The following is a 20923-nucleotide window of genomic DNA, read 5'->3' on the forward strand; positions in this document are numbered from 1 at the left end:
AGGGCCAGATTTAGTGGGCACCCTTTCTATAATTCCTACAGATACATGGAGGTTGGTGGTATCCCCTATTAGGCATGCAACAAAATAATTGAACAAATTCCACATTATACATAATTTGCAGATGGTACCCTGATTATATTTCTTTTTCCTTTTTTTTGTTTCTTTCCCTACGATGGGGTGTTAAGAATTTGTTTTTTTCACAAGATAATCCTTGACAATGTCCATAATATGGGTGTTGGCGTTTTGTACTGATTCATAACGCCTATGCAATCATAAAATGACCTAATAATTCAGATCCCGTATAAATAATGATAGGGGGACGTAATCAACATTTTATGATTGAGTAAATGAAGCCGCACTATTAGATTGATGTAGTAAAACAAAGTGAGCGGCTCCTAATGGTACGTGATGGTCAGGTGACTGCTTAGACCAATCACGCAATATTTTGATATGCAGACCGACAGGCCCGGTTACGCCCAGGAAGTGGGGCAGGGTAGGGTCGGTTCCTGTCCCAACATGACGCGCGGCGCCTGCGTAGGAAAACCCAGGAAGTGGGGCAAGTTACCTGAGCAGATGCCGGCGTCATGCGCAAACCGGAAGTACTGAACGGGGCAACCGGAAACGGCAATAAGCCGCGGTATGCCGCGATTTATAAAAGGCAGCTATCTCACAATAGCCGAGCTATGCGCTAGAAAAAGATGTCACAATACCCCTGATGAGTCAGACATTGATGAAACGCGTTGGGTGACAAATCTGGAGATCGGGTCATGATTCTGGGGTTTTCAGATGGACCCTACCTGATCATCCGTTATTTATAGAAGCGTCCAAAGATAAGTACAGCGGTTTTAGTTTCTTTAGTGGTAAATTGCTGATGAGGTGATTATGCATTTGACCGGTGCTGTACACACGCTATGCTATTTGTATACGGGCTGAGTATATGTCTAACAAGTAATAATTTTGATGACATAAAGGCCCTTTGGCATACGAATATATATATATAAGGCCCATAAGGTCCGAGAGTCCAGGTTTACAAATATTTGGACAAGAAATACGGTAATGTCTAGGGCCATATGGTACCTCATAAAGTACATAACGGTTTGTTTTTAAATAGAGCACTACACAATTGCACTTTGGCACATGTTTGTCTTGATTTGATGTATGGTTTTTTAAGGAATCATTAAAGGTTATGTTTTATAGTTCATGATAAACCAATTTGCTACCTCCAAATATCTGACATTGGTTTGAGATACCCCTGCTATATATAGATTTCAGAAAGGCAGATTTTAAGGGATTCAGAAAGAGAATTGGAGGGATCCAATGGCTGGATATCCTTAAAGACAAAAATGTCCAGGAAGGATGGGAAATCTTGAAAAATGAAATTCTCAAAGCACAGTTGTTAACAATTCCGAAAAGAGGGAAGAATAGGAAGCATTTAAGGAAACCAGGATGGATGAACACAGAACTTAAGCACATGCTAAAAAGGAAGAAAAAAATGTTTATAAAATGGAAAGAGGGAGGCATATCTAAAGAAGAATATAATGCTGTCTGCAGAACCTGCAGGGCACAAATCAGATTATCTAAAGCTGAAAATGAACTGAGGCTTGCAAGAGATGTCAAAAGCAATAATAAAGGATTTTGGGGATATGTCAAAAGTAAAAGAAAAGTCAAAGATGCTATAGGATTTTTACAGGATGAAAATGATGAAATGGTAAGACAGGATGTTGAGAAGGCTGAACTTTTAAATTCCTATTTTGCATCTGTTTTCTCTCAGAAAGGAAATGCAACATCAACTGTTATTCACTGTCCTATTAAGGGAATAGAAGAATCCAGGATATCTATAAACAGAAAGATAGTGAGGAAACACTTAGCTAACCTAAATGAATTCAAGTCTCCAGGTCCAGATGAATTACACCCCAGAGTACTGAAGGAGATAGCAGAAGAAATTTTTGAACCCCTCTCCATAATCTTTGAAAATTCTTGGAGAACAGGAGAAGTGCCAGAAGACTGGAGAAGAGCAAATGTTGTTCCTATCTAGGGGAAGAAGGTGGACCCAGGCAACTATAGGCCGGTGAGTCTGACTTCTATACCAGGAAAGATCTTTGAACAAATTATTAAACAACATGTATGTCAATACCTGGATAAGAATGAAGTGATTAAACAGAGTCAGCATGGGTTTCTAACTAATAAGTCATGTCAGACTAACTTAATTTCCTTCTATGACGGTATCACTGATTGGGTGGATCAAGGAAATGCTGTAGATATAGTATATCTTGACTTCAGCAAAGCATTTGACAAAGTCTCTCATACAATCCTTATTGAAAAAATGACTAAGTATGGAATGGACAAGGCAACTGTTAGGTGGATTCATAGCTGGCTTAGTGATCGGACCCAAAGAGTGGTCGTAAATGGCTGCACATCCAGTTGGAAGAATGTCTCAAGTGGGGTACCACAGGGCTCTGTCCTGGGCCCTGTATTGTTCAACATCTTTATCAACGATTTAGATGAAGGAATTGAGGGTAAACTGATTAAATTTGCTGATGACACAAAGCTAGGAGGGATAGCTAATACTAGAGAAGAGAGAGAGAGGATTCAAAAAGATTTAAATAAACTGGAGAAGTGGGCAGCAACTAACAGAATGGTTTTTAACAGGGAGAAATGCAAAGTACTACATCTGGGCAATAAAAATGAAAAAAGCATATATAGAATGGGAGGAATAGGGCTAAGTGACAGCACATGTGAAAAAGACTTGGGTATACTAATAGATCACAGACTGAATATGAGTCAACAGTGTGATGCAGCAGCAAAAAAGGCAAATGCAATTCTAGGATGTATTAACAGAAGCATACAGTCTAGATCACGTGAAGTCATTATTTCCCTCTACTCCTCTTTGGTCAGACCTCATCTGGAATATTGTGTCCAGTTTTGGGCACCACATTTTAAAAAAGACATCAACAAACTGGAGCAAGTTCAGAAAAGAGCGACCAGAATGGTGACCGGTCTGCAAACCCTGTCTTATGAGGAAAGGTTGCAGGATTTGGGAATGTTTAGTTTGCAAAAGAGAAGACTGAGAGGAGACTTAATAGCTGTCTACAAATATCTAAAGGGCTGTCACATTGTAGAAGGATCAACTTTATTCTCATTTGCACAAGGAAAGACTAGAAGCAATGGGATGAAACTGAATGGGAAGAGACACAGATTAGATATTAGAAAAAACTTTTTGACAGTTAGAGTGATCAATGAGTGGAACAGGCTGCCACGAGAAGTGGTGAGTTCTCCTTCAATGGAAGTCTTCAAACAGAGGCTGGACAGACATCTGACTGGGATGATTTAGCGAATCCTGCTTTGAGCAGGGGGTTGGACCAGATGGCCCAGGAGGTCCCTTCCAACTCTACGATTCTATGATTCTATGATTCTCTTCTGGACTCCTTGCTGTTGCTGCTCCTTACTCAGTGCTCTACCTCTCCACCCACGTTCTGCTGCCTTCAGTCCTCTGTGCTGTCCTTGATCCTGACCAGGATTACATATTGTCTGGACTTCTGGTGTGGAGCTACTCACCTCTGGAACTGCTGTGGTCAGTAAGAGATTCTGACACCATTATTCCTTCGTGGACTGTGTCTATCGGGCTGCGGTTGCTGTACTTGATTGGGACTTTTCAGCCCAAAAGGTACATTTAGAGACCTTCTCCTGCTAACGCTCCACCTGTGTATTGCTTGACTTCCATGTTTAATTGCTGTGTGCATTCTCACTCATATTACTGTATTGCTGGATTTCCATGTTTAAGTACTGGGTAAATTCACATTCATATTATTGCTGGACTTCCATGTTTAAGTGCCGTGTGCACTCCTGCATCATATTACTGCTGGACTGGTTCGTATTAGCAGTCACACCCCGCTATTTAGTTTGAACATTTCTATATTGTGCTGTGCACTTCGTTACAATTGCAGGAAGATCTCTGTTTAGTTTTGTTTCTGCTTCTTACAGTACTTTGTTAAATACACTCGTTTGCCTCAGCTTTGGTTTCAGATTCATTTTATCCCACGCAATCAGATTCTATAGTGCCCATATAATTATTACATTGCCCTAATGTAGAAGGTTAGAAATGTTCTGGGCATTGTTGCTTATGACTCTTCTGACGTTATCAGCAAATACTTGAGGCACATTTGCAATCAGCCAGGAAGCTGCGCATGGGACGTACTTAGACGTTCCAACATGACAACGATGCAAAGGACAAAGCCAAGTCGACCTGTCATTGGCTACAGCAGAACAAAGTGAAGGTTCTAGAGTGGCCATCTCAGTCTCCTGACCTCAATATCATTGAGCCACTCTGGGGAAATCTCAAGTGCGCAGTTCATACTAGACAACCCAGGAATTTACAGGAACTGGAGTTTTTTTGCCAAGAAGAATGGGCAGCTTTGCCATCTGAGAAAATAAAGAACCTTATCCACAACTACCACAAAAGACTTTAAGCTGTCATAGATGTTAGATGGGGCAATACATAGTATTAACAAATGGGGTATGTAAACTTTTGATCAGGGTCATTTGGATGTTTTGGGCTGTTATTATGATTTAAAAAGAGGAAACACAGTAGATTGACAATAAATAGCTTCAAACAACCACAATCCATGAGTGGAGAAAATGTTTTGGACTTATCATTCATATTCTCTGAATAAAGGCCAAGAAAGCAAAAATTCTGACGGGGTATGTAAACTTTTGAGCACAACTGTATCTAGTATGAAATTTCCTGCTTGATGCAGAGGAGCAACTCATTCATTGTATGGCTGTTGTCATCCATGCTCACAAGCTGTAAAACAAGTATCTGTCATAGTCCTGTCAGCGCCGGTGTGCAGCCACCGCTGAGCAGGGATTCACCCACACAGCAGGGGGGCCCGGGGTCATGTACGGCCGGGAAGCTCAGGCAAACAGGACCTGGAGATGCTGAAGTTAGCAAGTAGTGAAGTCACAGTCATGTGATGGCAAAGGACGGGGCTTAGCGTCCTGATGCCAGAGATCGGCAGGACAACTACAGGAATACTCAGGTCAGACAAACGGGGGTCATACACAGAGATAGCAGTACAGTACCAGGGATGAGACAGAACAGATTGTCAGGGTCAGGCAGCGGTCAAAGCCAAACAGACATAGAAGGTACCAAGCAGAATCTAACAAGCAGTATCCAGAGAACAGACTGAGTCGAAACCAAAGTATCAGGCAAACAGAACACAGCACAAACACACTCAGGGGTCAACACACTCTGCCAAGGGCAAAAGTATAACTGGCGGGGATTGGAGCTTCCTGAGGCTATAAAAAGCTTTCCCAGAACCAAGGAGAGGCCACAATAATAAGCCCCAGGTGTGCAGGTAAGAGCTTGCACTGCGATCATAACATTTAACCCCAGAAGTGCAGGTCCACCAGCACTGGTTCCAGACATTAACCCCAAGCGTGCAGGTCCAACCCGCACTGGGATCATGACAGTACCCCCCTCTCAACGGGGGGCCTCTGGACCCCCAGGCTTGCCCAGGTACCTAGCATGGAAAGCCCGAACCAGGTGCATGCATCAACCGGGCCGGCACCCAGGACCTGTCCTCCAGCCCATACCCCTTCCAATGAACCAGGTACTGTACAGACCGCCGTACCAACCTGAAATCTACGATATAATCAATCTCATATTCCACATGTCCCTCAACCAAAACCGGAGGAGTAGCGGACTCGGACTCTCCCCGGACTGCTTCAAAAGGTTTCAGTAGAGATCTACAGTTGTGGCCAAAAGTATTGACACCCGTGCAATTCTGTCAGATAATACTCAGTTTCTTCCTGAAAATGATTGCAAACACAAATTCTTTGGTATTATTATCTTCATTTAATTTGTCTTAAATGAAAAAACACAAAAAGAATTGTCCTAAAGCCAAATTGGATATAATTCCACACCAAACATAAAAAAGAGGGTGGACAAAAGTATTGGCACTGTTCGAAAAATCATGTGATGCTTCTCTAATTTGTGTAATTAATAGCACCTGTAACTTACCTGTGGCACCTAACAGGTGTTGGCAATAACTAAATCACACTTGCAGCCAGTTGACAAGGATTAAAGTTGACTCAACCTCTGTCCTGTGTCCTTGTGTGTACCACATTGAGCATGGAGAAAAGAAAGAAGACCAAAGAACTGTATGAGGACTTGAGAAACCAAATTGTGAGGAAGCATGAGCAATCTCAAGGCTACAAGTCCATCTCCAAAGACCAGAATGTTCCTGTGTCTACCGTGCGCAGTGTCATCAAGAACTTTAAAGCCCATGGCACTGTGGCTAACCTCCCTAGATGTGGATGGAAAAGAAAAATTGACAAGAGATTTCAACGCAAGATTGTGCGAATGCTCGATAAAGAACCTCGACTAACATCCAAACAAGTTCAAGCTGCCCTGCAGTCCGAGGGTACAACAGTGTCAACCCATACTATCCGTCGGCATCTGAATGAAAAGGGACTGTATGGTAGGAGACCCTGGAAGACCCCACTTCTTACCCCGAGACATAAAAAAGCCAGGCTGGAGTTTGCCAAAACTTACCTGAAAAAGCCTAAAACGTTTTGGAAGAATGTTCTCTGGTCAGATGAGAAAAAAGTAGAGCTTTTTGGGCAAAGGCATCAACATAGAGTTTACAGGAGAAAAAAAGAGGCATTCAAAGAAAAGAACACGGTCCCTACAGTCAAACATGGCGGAGGTTCCCTGATGTTTTGGGGTTGCTTTGCTGCCTCTGGCACTGGACTGCTTGACCGTGTGCATGGCATTATGAAGTATGAAGACTACCAACAAATTTTGCAGCATAATGTAGGGCCCAGTGTGAGAAAGATGGGTCTCCCTCAGAGGTCACGGGTCTTCCAGCAGGACAATGACCCAAAACACACTTCAAAAAGCACTAGAAAATGGTTTGAGAGAAAGCACTGGAGACTTCTAAGGTGGCCAGCAATGAGTCCAGACCTGAATCAAATAGAACACCTGTGGAGAGATCTAAAAATGGCAGTTTGGAGAAGGCACCCTTCAAATATCTGGGACCTGGAGCAGTTTACCAAAGAAGAATGGTCTAAAATTCCAGCAGAGCATTGTAAGAAACTCAATGATGGTTACCGAAAGCGGTTGGTCGCAGTTATTTTGGCTAAGGGTTGTGCAACCAAGTATTAGGCTGAGTGTGCCAATACTTTTGTCTGGCCCATTTTTGGAGTTTTGTGTGAAATGATCAATGTTTTGCTTTTTGCTTCATTCTCTTTTGTGTTTTTTCATTTAAGACAAATTAAATGAAGATAATAATACCAAAGAATTTGTGTTTGCAATCATTTTCAGGAAGAAACTGAATATTATCTAACAGAATTGCAAGGGTGTCAATACTTTTGGCCACAGCTGTATGGAAGATGTTAGGGATCTTGAAAGAGGATGGAAGGCACAGCCTGTACGCCACTGGATTGATTTTTTTCACAATCTTGTATGGGCCAATGAATTTGGGGCCCAATTTGGCTGAAGAAATTTTCAACTTAATGTTTTGTGTGGAGAGCCAAACTTTCTCTCCAACCTGAAACGTGGGACCAGGTGTTCGTTTCCTGTCCGCGAAAAACTTATACCTGCCTTGAGACCTAGATATATTCCGCTGGACTTCCGCCCACATACTTTTTAATCGCTGAACAGAGCCCTCAGCCCTGGGACACCCCGAATCCAGAGGAGAAAACTCACCAAAATGAGGACTGAACCCATAGTTGATGAAGAAAGGAGACATACCCGTGGATTGACTCACCCGATTATTGAAGGCAAATTCTGCCAACGGCAGTACATCACACCAGTCATTCTGTCTAGCAGAAGTCAGACATCTGAGGATCTGTTCCAGAGACTGATTAGTGCGTTCCATCTGACCATTGCTCTCAGGATGGTATGCAGACGAAAAGGACAGAGACAGCCCTAATTTTTTGCAGAAAGCACGCCAAAACTTAGCCACAAACTGCACACCATGATAAGACACCACTTTCAGGGGTACCCCATGCAACCGGACCACATGCTGCACAAACAATCTGGATAAAGTCTCAGTTGAAGGTAGTGCTGACAGGGGTACAAAATGAGCCTTCTTTGAAAATCTGTCCACCACTACCCATACCACCGTATTACCCCTGGATGAAGGAAGATTGGTAACAAAATCCATGGACAGGTGGGTCCATGGTCTTTCAGGATCTGCCAAGGGCATCAGATCCCCCGCCGGCCAGCTATGAGAGCTTTTAGAAAGAAGCGCAGAACCCACAACCAGAAATTAATTTTTTTATGTCAGAACCAAGGGTAGGCCACCAAAATATCCTAGCCACTGCCAGACGCGTGGCTGATATACCAGGGTGAGCACTCAGCTTGGATTCATGGAACTCCTGCAAGAGTTTAAGGCGAAGTTGCTCTGGGACAATCAACTTGCCCACAGGCTTGGCCGCAGGAGCCAGTGACTGTGCCCCCTCAATCTCCCATTCCAATTCAGACGAGATCCCTGCTAACACAACCCCAGGGTGAAGAATGGAGGACGGTGGCTCAGGGGAAGACACAGGATGAAAACTGCGAGATAAGGCGTCAGCCTTGACATTCTTTGACCCTGGACGAAATGTAATAGTAAACTGAAAACAGGAAAAAAAAAAAGCGACCAACGGGCCTGTCTGGGCGTTAGTCATTTAGCAGACTCAATGTATGACACATTTTTGTGATCGGTGATCACAGTAACCGGGTGACTGGCCCCCTCCAAAAAGTGCCTCCATTCTTCAACGCCAATTTGACCGCAAGAAGCTCAAAATTGCCTACATCATAATTTCTTTCAGCAGCAGAGAACTTCCTGGAAAAGAAAGCACATGGCCTGAGGTTGGCTAGAGTGGCAGGCCCTTGGGACAACACTGCCCCACCCCACCTCGGAGGTGTCCACTTCCACAACAAATGGTTTGGACAGATCAGGCTGTACTAACACAGGAGCAGACATAAAGCATTTTTTCAGAGTCGCAAAGGCCTCTTTTGCGAGCGAGGACCAATTTCTCACATCCGCACCTTTGCATGTTAGATCTGTGAGTGGTTTGACCACCTGTAAAACCCCCCCGAATAAATTTGCGGTAATAATTGGTGAACCCCAAGAAGCGCTGAAGACCCTTAAGATCTCAGGGTTGCACCCAATCCGCAATGGCCTGCACCTTCTTGGGGTCCATGCGAAAACCCTCACACGACACAATTAATCCCAAAAAAGACAATTCTTGAACAAAAAACACAGATTTCTCCAATTTGACAAACAGATGATTTTCCCTCATTCTTTGGAGAACAGTTCGTACATGTTTCAGATGAGAATGACTGTCGGAGGAGTATATCAAACTATAATCTAAGTAGATAACAACAAAATGACCAATGAGATCCGAGAATACTACTGTCATGATCCAGGACGGGATTTCGCTTTGACCCGTCCTGGTTAGACTATGGGTTAATTGTGCTGCCTCTCTCTGGCAGCAGGAGGTTATTTAGTGCTCACTGGACCTGGGTCCGGTGTCAGTTATACTCCTGCCCTCGGCTGAGTTAAGTGACCTCTTGTATACGTGTGCCTTGTGCCTGATATCTTGCTTGCTTGTTCGGTTGTGATCTGGTTCTGTCCCTGTTTCGAGTTCTGCCTGACCCTCTTGTACTGCGCTACCTCTCGTGTATGACTCTCTGCTTGTGACCCGACTCCTCTCTGCTCGTCCCCTTGGTACCACGTCGCCCTCTTGTGTATGACCTTTGGCTCTGTCTGACTACCCGTCTGTTTGTCGCTCCTGTGCCTTGTTTGCCCGTACTGCTGTGACCTCTGTTTTGCCTGACTCTGAGTTGTTGTATGGTGTCCTGTCCTATCTGAATACAGGACGCTAAGCCCCGCCCCCTTGCAGTCACATGACCATAGGTCCCGTGCAGACTATTCAGTTTCAGTGTCCACAGGTCCCGTGCTTCTTTACTTTCCAGCACTGACTGGACCCTGACACTATTAGCCTGAAGCACGCCTGGTCACCTCTGCTGCCCTGCTCCCCAGGTAACTCTTAGCACTGCTTCTGTACTCAGGACACGTGCACTGGCTCTATGAGCAAGTGCAGTGCGGTGTCTCTGACATTATAACTGACCCATACCATTTTTTTTTCTCTGCTCCCATTCACCTGTGTGTGTGATGGATCCTGTGCACACTCTTTCTGAGCAGGTTAAGCATCTGACGCAGATGTCTCAGAAACTCTTTGGAGAACAAAGAGTCCTGGCTCAGTCTCAGCAGCTGATCACTGACACTGTGCAGGGGGTTCTTTCATTGGAGGCTCGGGATGTTACATTAATTTCCCCTGAGTTTCCAGTGAAGTTACCAGATACCTTTTCTGGAGATAAAAATGACTTCCGAGTTTTCAAGGAGGGCTGTAAGCTTTTTTTTTCCTTAAGACCACACTCTTCTGGGGATGAAAGTCAGAGAGTGGGGGTCATTATGTCTCTGTTAAGGGGAGCCCCCCAAGCTTGGGCTTTCTCCCTTCCTACCACGGCCCCTGAGCGTTTGACTGTGGATGCATTTTTTGAGGCCCTGGGGCATATTTATGATGAGCCTGATTGGGTGCGTATGGCTGAGGACAGGCTGATGAAAGTTTGTCAGGGGAAACACTCAGCCGAGTGGTTTTGCTCAGAGTTCAGACGCTGGGCTGCTGAGGTCTGCTGGAACGACACCGCTCTCCGGGGGTTGTTCCGTAGAGGCCTGTCTGAGCATCTGAAAGACGCCTTGGCTCTCCACCCCCCACCTGATGCCCTGGAGGAAGCTATGACACAGGCCGTCCGAATGGATCGCGGGTTACGGGCAAGGGGAGTGATACAAACCGAGACATCATTATTCTCCCAAGGAAGGGGAGCCAGTTCTTCATTGAAAATCACGGCGATGGGAACCATCAACCGTAAGGAGGAAGAAAGGAGACAACGGCACGTGAGAAAATGCTGTGTTCACAGTGGCGAGTCTGGACATTGGAAAAAGGATTGCCCCTCCCGGCCACTAACCAGCAAGCAACTGAGCCCGGGTGATTATCGTGGAGATCACCCAGGCTCTCAGGTACCCTTTTCTGCATTTTCTAAAATGTCATTTCAAGTGGAACTTTGTTGTGGGGGTGTCTCCACATCCACTTCTGCCTTCGTGGATTGCAGTTCATCATTGAACTTTATTGACTCTGACTTGGTGGCCAGGTGTAAGTTAGGGACAGTTAGGTTGGAAACTCCTATTCACCTTGTTGCTATTGACAAAACACCACTGGTTAAGAATGACATTGTGTTTTGTACTGAAGAGTTTCTCCTTAAAGTGAGTTCCTTACACCAGGAACGTATTTCATGTTTTGTAATGAACAACCTGCCTGCGGGACTGGTGTTGGGGTTCCCCTGGTTACAGCTGCATAATCCTGTGATTAATTGGGAATCTCGGGACATTGTTAAATGGGGTCCCTATTGCTCTGAGAAATGTCTTGTTTCTGTGTCTGTGTCGTCCGTGGGTCTAGAAGGCATTCCGGAGTGCCTGATAGATTATACTGACGTTTTCTCCGAAAAAGAGGCTGAGGTTTTACCACCACACCGCCCATTTGATTGTGCCATTGACCTGGTTCCAGGTGCTAAATTGCCCAAAGCCCGCCTGTATAACCTCTCGGGTCCGGAACGGGCTGCGATGAAGGAATATATTTCCGAGAGCCTCCATAAGGGACATATTCGTCCTTCTGTTTCTCCTGTGGCGGCAGGGTTCTTTTTTGTAAAAAAAAAAAGACGGTGGTTTGCGCCCATGCCTCGATTTTCGTGAGTTAAATAAAATAACTGTGAGGAATACTTATCACCTTCCACTTATTCCTGATTTATACAATCAGTTGTCCGGAGCTAAGTGGTATTCGAAATTAGATCTACGGGGAGCGTATAACCTTAGCCGAGTCCGGGACGGAGATGAATGGAAGACCGCTTTTCTCACTACTGAAGGGTTGTTTGAAAATTTGGTCATGCCCTTCGGCCTGACCAACGCTCCAGCGGTCTTCCAAAATTTCATAAATCATGTGTTCTCCGATTTGATTGGACGTTTTATGGTGGTGTATTTGGATGACATTTTAATCTACTCGCCTGATAAACAGACTCACATTGGTCATGTTCGGGCAGTTCTCCAAAGGCTCAGGGAGAACTGTCTGTTTGCTAAACTTGAAAAATGTTTATTTTTTGTTCAGGAACTGTCCTTTCTGGGGTTCATCGTGTCTGCTGAAGGGTATCGCATGGATCCTAATAAGGTGCAGGCCATTCTCGAGTGGGTTCAACCGTGTGATTTGAAGGGTCTGCAACGTTTCCTAGGGTTCGCTAATTATTATCGGAAATTTATAAGGGAGTTCTCACAGGTGGTTAAACCCCTCACAGACATGACTCAAAAGGGGGCCGATATCAAGAATTGGTCAACCGCAGCGGTAGCGGCATTTCAGTTTTTGAAAAAAATGTTTCATGTCGGCCCCGGTTCTTATCCAACCGGACCCCTCTGAACCATTTATTGTTGAGGTAGACGCCTCAGAGGTGGGGGTGGGGGCGGTATTGTCCCAGGGACCCACCACTTTCACAAATTTAAGACCTTGCGCCTTTTTCTCAAAGAAGTTCTCCCCTGCGGAGAGAAACTATGATGTGGGGAATCGGGACCTTCTGGCCGTAAAATTGGCTTTTGCAGAATGGAGGCATTTTTTGGAGGGGGCTGTTCATCCTATAACGGTAATCACAGACCACAAAAACCTAGCTTACATTGAGTCAGCTAAAAGGTTGACTCCCAGACAGGCTAGATGGTCACTTTTTTTTTCCCGATTCAACTTCTCGATCACTTTTCGACCAGGATCCAAGAATATCAGAGCGGATGCATTGTCACGCAGTCTTGATCCGGTGTCCCCCCCCCGGAACCTCCATCCTCCATTCTTCAGCCTGGGGTGGTAGTGGCAGAGGTTTCTAATGTGTTGGAATGGGAGATTCGAGAAGCCCAGGCTCTTGCACCTCCAGCTAAACCGTTGGATAAACTTTTTGTGCCAGCTCAGTTTCGTCTCAAGGTCCTCCAGGAGTTACATGACTCAGTTCTGGGTGGACATCCAGGGATCTCAGCGACCCGGAAGGCCATTGCTAGAATATTCTGGTGGTCTTCTTTAGCCTCTGATGTTGGGGAGTATGTGTCTGCGTGTGAGGTTTGTGCCTGTGCGAAAACTCCCCATAACCGGCCGGCCGGGGAATTGGTACCACTGCCAATTCCTGAGAGACCATGGACTCATCTGTCCATGGATTTCATCACCAACCTTCCCCCTTCCAAGGGTAATACCGTGGTCTGGGTCGTAGTGGACAGGTTTAGTAAGCAGGAACATTTTGTACCTTTGGCAGCTCTACCTAATGCGGAAACATTGTCCAGATTGTTTGTGGAGCATGTGGTGCGGTTGCATGGGGTACCCCTGAATGTGGTGTCTGATAGGGGAGTGCAATTTGTGTCCAGATTTTGGAGAGCTTTTTGTAGGAGGTTGGGTATTGGTCTGTCCTTTTCATCCGCCTACCATCCAGAGACTAATGGGCAGACTGAGCGGACCAATCAGTCTCTGGAGCAAATTCTGCGTTGTTTGACCTCAGCCCGACAGGATGATTGGTGTTCTGTGTTACCATTGGCTGAGTTTGCATTTCACAACCGCACTAACCAGTCTACGGGTACATCTCCTTTTTTTTGCAATTATGGGTTTCATCCTCATTTTGGAGAATTTTCCCGCTTGAATTCTGGGTGTCCTGGGGCGGACGAGACGATCCAGTGGTTGGGGGAGGTATGGCGGGAGGTCCAGAATAACATTACGAAGGTCCAGGACAAATTTAAATTTTTTGCGGACAAAAAACGATCCGTGGGTCCAGTGTTTCAGGTCGGAGATAAGGTATGGTTATCCACCAAAAATATAAGGCTCAAGGTCCCCTCTGCGAAGCTTGGACCCAAGTTTATAGGTCCCTATGTAATTACCGAAGCAGTTAACCCGGTGGCTTTTCGGTTGAGTCTTCCGCCATCTCTAAGGATCCCTAATGTTTTCCATAAGGCCCTTTTGAAACCTGTGAGGTCCAGTGGGGAGGGATCATCATCTTCCCCGACACCGGTTCTGGTAGATGGGCAGGCTGAGTACGAGGTGGAACGAATTGTCGACTCCAGGTTGGTCCGTCGCGCCCTTCAGTATCTGATACATTGGAAGTACTATGGTCCTGAGGAACGCTCGTGGGTTCCTGCTCGATCAGTTCATGCGGATCGGTTGATCCGAGCCTTTCACGCCAAGTACCCTGAGAGACCTGGGGGTCCGGTGGCCCCCCATTGAGAGGAGGGTACTGTCATGATCCAGGACGGGATTTCGCTTTGACCCGTCCTGGTTAGACTATGGGTTAATTGTGCTGCCTCTCTCTGGCAGCAGGAGGTTATTTAGTGCTCACTGGACCTGGGTCCGGTGTCAGTTATACTCCTGCCTTCGGCTGAGTTAAGTGACCTCTTGTATACGTGTGCCTTGTGCCTGATATCTTGCTTGCTTGTTCGGTTGTGATCTGGTTCTGTCCCTGTTACGAGTTCTGCCTGACCCTCTTGTACTGCGCTACCTCTCGTGTATGACTCTCTGCTTGTGACCCGACTCCTCTCTGCTCGTCCCCTTGGTACCACGTCGCCCTCTTGTGTATGACCTTTGGCTCTGTCTGACTACCCGTCTGTTTGTCGCTCCTGTGCCTTGTTTGCCCGTACTGCTGTGACCTCTGTTTTGCCTGACTCTGAGTTGTTGTATGGTGTCCTGTCCTATCTGAATACAGGATGCTAAGCCCCGCCCCCTTGCAGTCACATGACCATAGGTCCCGTGCAGACTATTCAGTTTCAGTGTCCGCAGGTCCTATGCTTCTTTACTTTCCAGCACTGACTGGACCCTGACACTATTAGCCTGAAGCACGCCTGGTCACCTCTGCTGCCCTGCTCCCCAGGTAACTCTTAGCACTGCTTCTGTACTCAGGACACGTGCACTGGCTCTATGAGCAAGTGCAGTGCGGTGTCTCTGACAACTACGTTGATGAAATTCTGAAATATGGTGGGGACATTGGTAAGGCCAAAAAAGCATGACTAAATTTTTAAACAGTCCCTCGGATGTGAGGAACGCCGTTTTCCATTCATCCCCCTCCTGGACCCTTATCAAATTATATGCCCCCCGAAGATCCAGTTAAAAGAAAACCATTTTGCCCCTGATAGTTGGATACACAAATCAGGAATCAACGGAAGGGGGTACTGTTGTGAATTCATTTTCCCCTTCGTCACTGAGGTCTGGTGAACTCCCTATTCTGGTGAAGGAAGGTAGTGAGCCTGATTATCAGGCACCTGAGCCTAATGAGGATGATTGGCTGAGTGGAGTCACGGACTGGATATAAGGCTGCCGACGCCCTTCTGCCCTGCGGGTGATTTCTCTGTGGACTTCTAGGACACCAGTCTGATTCCTGCTCCTCTAAAGCTAAGTTTTCTTTTTGCCTGTAGCTCTGTCTTCAGAATATTCCTGAGTACTGACTTAGCTTTTTTGAAGCCTAGCGTCTTCAGGGCCTTTTTCTCTGTCAATCTGTTGGCTCTTATTTTCATAGGGTTTTTCACGGATTGCAGACAGCAGCCTTCCTGTCCTTTTCTATCTAGCTAGCTTGGGCCTCGTCTTTGCTCAGTCTATCTTTCTGTCTGTGTTAGTATTTTCATCTTGCTTCACCGTCATTATATGTTGGGGGCTGCCTATTGCTTTGGGGTCTGCTCTGGGGCAGTTTAGATTTCCCTTTTCTTTCTTTAGGCCTATTTAATTCTCCGGCTGTGATCGAGGGGTCTAGGGCATCGTAGGAACCCCCCACGGCTACTGCTAGTTGTGTTGATAGGTTCAGGGGTCTGCAATCCGATAGCTGCCAACTTCTCTGGTTTTCTGGACTTAGCTAGCATTTCTGTTTTTGCCTCCTACGGTGACTCAATCATAACAGGGTACGTATTCCGTACACTAATCTTATTAAGCTCGTGAAAATCAAGACAGGGACGTAAACCGTCATCTTTTTTCTTTACAAAAAAAAACCTGCCGCCACAGGTGAGACTGAAGGATGTATGTGTCCCTTGCGAAGACTCTCAGCAATGTAATCCTTCATAGCTAAGCGCTCAATGCCAGATAAATTAAACAGATGGGCTTTAGGCAATTTAGCCCACGGGACTAGCTCGGTCAAAGGGTCTATGTGGCGGCAACGTCTCGGCCTCACTTTCAGAGAATACATCTTTGAAGTCTTTCAGGTACTCCGGAATACCTTCCAGCTCGACAGATGACACAGACACAGATTTAACAGGTTCAACTTCAACCAGCAGTGCAGATTTATCACATAACTTTGTTCAATGGGGGTTTAATGAATCTATCTCCCTCATTTTCCAGTTAATAACTGGGTTATGGCGTTGTAACCAGGGCATGCCCAACACCAACCCTGCTGGTAGATTGTCCAGAACCAAACAACTTAAGTTTTCCACATGAGTAGCACCTACACTGAGCGAAAACAAATCAGACATAAAGAGAATTCCCTCTTTAGTGAGGGGGGAGGAGTCAATGGCCACCACCTTGATCGGAATCTTGAGCCTAGCTGTCTCTATCTTTCAGTGTGTGACCAATTGGGAGTCAATAAGATTGATGGATGATCCCCAGTCCATGAAGGCTGTAGAGGAAAAAGCACAACCATCCACTAACAGTTCCACATGAAGCAAAACTTTAGAAAACGAGGAAAAGGGTACCTGAGGGTCTGAGTAGTCTCCCCGCTGTCTACCCAGACCTAGTCGTTTCCCGCCGACCGGGTCGAGGATGGGCAATCAGGACACTCCCTTTTCCCATGTCCCGTTTTACCGCAGTAGAAGCATAACTGCTTTTCCCTCCGGCGATTTCTCTCCTTATCCTTCAGGGAGAGAGCGCCTACGTCCATGAGCTCCGAGACAGTCTCTTTTCCACTGGGGAACAATGGAGTCTCCACCTGCATCACCCCCCCTGGCCCGCAACCTGCGATCCATCCGGACGGCCTGGGTCATGGAGGTCCTCGAGAGAGTTAGGTGGGGGATGTAATGCCAAGGCATCCTGCAGCCGCTCGGACAAGCCTCTGCGAGAGTCCTTGAAGCGCAGCGTTGTCCCAAGAGACCTCTGCGGCCCAGCGGCAGAATTCAGTACAAAACCACTCAGCCGAGTGTTTCCCCTGACAGACACTCATCACCATGTCCTCTGCCAATCGTACTCGGTCCGGCTCATCATATATGTGCCTGAGGGCCTCAAAAAATGCATTCACTGACACTCTCTCAGGGGCAGTAGGAGGAAGGGAAAAAGCCCAAGCTTGTGGGGACCCTCTTAGTAAGGACATAATGACCCCCACCTTATGGCTTTCATCCCCAGAGGAATGTGGTCTCAAACTAAAAAGATGAAGATCCTGAACTCCTTTTTGTTCCCAGAAAAGAAGTCAGGCAGTTTAACAGGTGGATCCGGGGACACCAGAACCACATAACTCGCCCCAGCCCCCAGAGACCCAGCAGATAAAGCCCCCTGCACTGTCTCAGAAACCTGCTGCTGAGAACAAGCAAGAGCTTGCTGCTCCAGAGATAAACCCTGAAACATCTGACTCAGATTTTTCATTTGTTCAGCCAGAGACTGTATGGGATCCATAATTCTCTGCACAAAAACCCCCCAAAAACGTAATGGTCAGTTATAATGTCACGGTCCTGTCAGCACTGGCGTGCAGCCACCGCTGAGCAGGGACTCACCCACACTGCAGGGGGGCCCGGGGTCAGATAAGGCCGGGAAGCTCCAGTCAAACAGGACCTGGAGATGCTGAAGTTAGCAAGCAGTGAAGGACCTACTGTCATGTGACTGTAAGGGGCGGGGCTTAGCATCCTGCTGCCAGAGATCAGCAGGACACAACTACAGGAATGCTCAGGTCAGACAAATGCGGGTCATACACAGAGATAGCAGTACAGTACCAGGGATGAGACAGAACGGATAGTTGGAGCCAGGCAGCGGTCAAAGCCAAACAGACATAGAAGGTACCAAGCAGAATCCAACAAGCAGTATCCAGACAAAAGACCAAGTCAAAACCAAAGTATCAGGCAAACAAGAACACAGCACAAACACACTCAGGGGTCAACACACTCTGCCAAGGGCAAAAGTATAACTGATGGGGATTGGAGCTTCCTGAGGCTATAAAAAGATTTCCCAGAACCAAGGAGAGGCCACAATAATAAGCCCCAGGTGTGCAGGTAAGAGCCTGCACTGAGATCATAACATTTAACCCCAGAAGTACAGGTCCACCAGCACTGGTTCCAGACACTAACCCCAAGCGTGCGGGTCCAACCCCCAGACAGTATCAAGTTTAAAGGAGTTGTCCACTACTAGGACAACTGCTTCACATTCCCCAGGTTTACCCCCAATAACATAAAAACAGCTATACTTGTCTCCAGTGTCTGTAGCATTCCAGCAGTTTCGGCACTTGCATTCCCAGTGCTCGCCTGTCGTTGCTATGACACGTGAGCCCTGCGGCCTATCACCACTAGTGTCACTGTCTTCTGGTTTGGACGTATAAGTAGAGACTCAGATACACCCTGTATTAGAGAGAAAAGAGTGACTCATAAGCATTATGTTCCGATTGTCATGTATAGTAAGTAGATTGTAAGCTTGCGAGCAGAGCCCTCATTCCTTTTGGTATCTGTTTTGATCTATGTGTTTATTGTTATGTTATGCTGTAATGTATTTTGTCTGTAGAAGTCCCCTCTTTAATGTAAAGTGCTGTTGAATATGTTGGCGCTATAGAAATAAAATTATAATTATTATAGTAATTCTAGACTCATAAAAGCTATGCACTAACTGCAAAGCTTGCAAAACAAAAACAAGCAGGGTCATCCACACACCTTTGAATTCATAAACTGTAGTTCCTAATTCAAATATTGTGAATAAAGTGTAGTTGTGATACTACTACATTCATAGAAGCTATGCACACAGTGCAAAGTCTGAACAAATTACAAGCCAGGTCATCCATACACCCTTCAAGGCATCAACTGTAGTACCACATTCAAATATTGTGAACAAAAAGTAGTTGTGTTACTTCTACACTCATAAAAGGTCTGTACACAGTATAAAGCCTGGCAAAAATTACAAGCAGGGTAAGTCACAAACCCTTGAAGGCACCAACTGTAGTACCTCATTTAAAAATTGTGAACCAAGCGTAGTTGTGGTACTGCTACACTCATAAGAGCTCTGCACACCTTGCAAAGGCCTACCAAAAATTACAAGCAGGGTTATCCGTACATCCTTCAAGGCACCAACTGGAGCGCATGTAATGTGCCAAGTTGGAACTCAGCCCAGTGTGCCATCAGGGAAATATAGCATCCCTGGCCACAAGCGATTGTCAACGTGTAGGTCAGAGGACAATCACAATAAGTGCATTGGTAAGGGCATGGGTCATGTTCCTGGACATGTGTTGGTACAAGGCATTGATGCCCACAGGGAGAAAAAGTGGTGGCTGGGGGTGGAGTACCAAGAGACAGCTACCACAATGAGTCAGTTAAAATCCTCTGTGTCAACAAACCTATAAGGCAACATTTCCACGGCAATCAGCCTGGAAATGTGCCTGTTTAGTGATTGGGAATGTGGGTGGGTGGTTGGAATCATTTTCTTTCATTCCAAGTCCTGTGATGGCATCTTTGCCAGTGTAAGGCCTGTGATGGCATCTGTGCCAATGTCATGGACAGGGGTATTGGGAAGCACCTAACACAGGGGAAAAGGCAGTGGTGTCACCTGCTGGCACAAATCGTGGACCTGGGCTTTCGGCCCACAGAGTTGGGTGCTTCAATGACATGTGCCTGATCATGCTAGTGGTGGTTAGGCTCTTATTGCTCAGGCCCTGGCTTATATTGAAATTCAGGAGTGTTGGAGCACTGTGTAATGGTTGCCTGCCTTCTCACTCTGGTCACCCCACTACCTATTCATACGTGTTTCAGTGCTACTGCTCCCTCCCCCTCAACGCTGCTAGCCTTGCTCTGCATGCCAACTTCCTAGGTTGGGTCCATGACTTCCTCATCCACCATCGAGTCTCCTACCGCCACAACCTGGCCCTCGGAGTTTTCTAATGTGAGATCTCTAGTCTCCTGGGACTCAATATGGTGGGAGAAAAGAGGATCAGGGTGCGAATTAAGTAATCCAGACTGTTGTCTAGAGAAATTGGACCACGTGGAAGCCTGCGTGGTGCTGCCGAGTATGATGGAAGCATTTTCTGCTATCCAAGTGATGATCTATATGGACTGCTCTGGCTTCAGAAGTGGTGTACTGGACAGTAACCTATGTGTCATTGATGAGTATGTTTCTTGTTCTCCAGCAACAGGTGTAGTCGCACCTGCTCTACTTCCTCAGCATCTGAGTGCACCATTTTCAGCATTTACACTTCCCCACCCCTTACCACATGCCTTACACATTTTCTAGTTGCTGGGTCTCTTGAGACCAAGTTCATTTTTAATAAAAAATAAATAAAAATTGGTCACCTGCAGCAAACTGTTTCTAGGAGTTTAATAGCACCGTAATGTAGCACAAAGCACGAAAAGTGTATGGATGTCAAATTCAATCCAGAAAACCTTTTCAACAGTTTTTTGAAATGTTATATACCACCGAAACTGAAATTTAACAGAAAGCACCAAATACTCAATGGATGACTAAGTGAATCCAGAAACATTTTTGAACATTTTTTTGGAATGTTATATACCACCGCATTTTAACACAAAGCATGTAATACTCTATGGATGACAATATAGTCAATTTTTTCACTCCCAAAAATAATGTAGTCATGTGCAGCAAATATATATTTAGCAGCAGACGGCAAAGTCCTAAGGACTGCCTAGAGGTGGTTTCATTCTAT

General features: G+C 45.9%; 1 protein-coding gene across 2 annotated transcripts in view; it reads left to right on the forward strand.

Annotated features, from left to right (window-relative positions):
• LOC141089506 (amine sulfotransferase-like) overlaps positions 1–20923 on the forward strand; it is a 246147-nt gene that overhangs the window by 218201 nt on the left and 7023 nt on the right. The gene's annotated exons all lie outside the window — the stretch shown is intronic.

This window comes from Dendrobates tinctorius, unplaced genomic scaffold (assembly GCF_039654945.1).
Source record: "Dendrobates tinctorius isolate UK_male_01 unplaced genomic scaffold, ASM3965494v1 ptg000046l, whole genome shotgun sequence".
Lineage (NCBI taxonomy): Eukaryota > Metazoa > Chordata > Amphibia > Anura > Dendrobatidae > Dendrobates > Dendrobates tinctorius.